This window comes from Myotis davidii, unplaced genomic scaffold (genome assembly GCF_000327345.1).
Source record: "Myotis davidii unplaced genomic scaffold, ASM32734v1 scaffold367, whole genome shotgun sequence".
NCBI classification, from domain to species: Eukaryota; Metazoa; Chordata; class Mammalia; order Chiroptera; family Vespertilionidae; genus Myotis; species Myotis davidii.
This window is the reverse complement of record NW_006297828.1, coordinates 35,735-37,395: the sequence shown is the minus strand read 5'-3', so window position 1 is coordinate 37,395 and position 1,661 is coordinate 35,735.

The following is a 1,661-nucleotide window of genomic DNA, read 5'->3' as shown; positions in this document are numbered from 1 at the left end:
ACATGTGGAATCTAAGAAAACACACACACAAAAACAACTCACACTCATAGAAAGAGATCAGATTTGTGGTTACCAGAGGTGGACTGGGGGGAGGGAAAATTATAAGTGGAGGGTCAAAAGTACAAACTTCCAGTTACAAGATAAATAAGTACTAGGGCTATAATGCACAGCATAATGACTATAGTTAACACACCTATATGATATATGACAGCTGTTAATTCTAAGAGTTCTCATCCTCAGGAAAAAAATTCATTTTGCTTTCTCTTTTAAAGAGATGTATGAGATGATGGATGCTAACTAAACAGAGTGCAGTAATATTTGTAAAATCAAACCATTATGCAGTACACCTTAAACAGTGATGTATGAAAATTATATCTCAATGAAACAAGGAAAGCTAATAAGCTACCACAAAAAAAATAATGTAGAATTTTAGCTATTTCTCATGTAACCTCAATATTAGGAACATGCATTTCATAAAAATCAACAACTCACATGCAATTTTAGGTATTATAGACTGTAAGGGAGCCTGGGAGCCTTCTCTTTTTCTCATGTTGGCAAAAAACACATCCATTATTTGAGGCTGAAAGATAACAACTTTAACTTTTTTCATAGCCCAGACAAGTCCTTTCTGGATAAAGTCTTCAATGGCATCCATTATGGCTTCAGCAACCTTATCTGGGTCTTGTTGAGCACGTCCTAGAAAGGCAAATAAAAATGACTAGAAAAATAAAGACACAATTGGAGAAGGCTGAGGAATTAATTAGGTATTCCAATTCTCAGAGAATATATCCACACACCCCAAATTTTTCACCTCCATGGACTTTTCTAACAATCCATCAGCAAACATTTTTGAAGCCCTAGATGCGGTGGAGAGTTCTTGTTCCAGGATGTCAAGAAGCCAACAGCCAAGAATGAAAAAAGGAAATCTAACTTTTGATGTCTGATTTTCATATCTGCTCTATTTAGTGAATTTCAGCTCATTGTGTTTCTCTGTGTTAGAAAGCAGTTAATCTTTATTGGCTCACTAGTGTTCTCAAAATATCCAAAGTAAAAGATACTAATACATATTGAATTATGCTTTTTAAACACAACTTTTTTTTTTTTGCTTAACCAAAACTTAACTTTACACATGTGTATGTGTCCTTTTTCTTTGGGGTCTTGATTTATGCTGAGATAATTTAGTATGACAACCTAGAGCTCTAAGCTTTTGTTATTATATATACTTTTTTACATGCAAGTTATCATTGAACCTCCAGGAAGTCTTCTTCCCACACTTGGTGAGATTTTAGCTGACTAGCAGGATTTAAGTTTGCCAACTGAGCAGGTCGTCTCCTAATTAAGCATGCTCCATACCCTTTTTCCTCCAGCTGACTGCCTTGGTAAGATCATGGCAAGTTCCTTGAAAATTCTCATGAAAAATCATGGAAGCAGTCCCATCTGAACAGCAGCTGTCACATTGGGTGGGGGAAGAGCAGGTAACAGTGGAGAAGTCCCCTGACAAACCTGGTGTGATAGACTAAGGGCCCACTAGGTTTATCCCCATCGATGGTGCCCACCATTACTGCAGAAATAAGAGTAGACCTTTGTGACTTGGCTCTGTAGACTATTGTGGCAATGTAGACAAACCCCACATAAAACTAACCAAGATTTGTTCAGGTTTT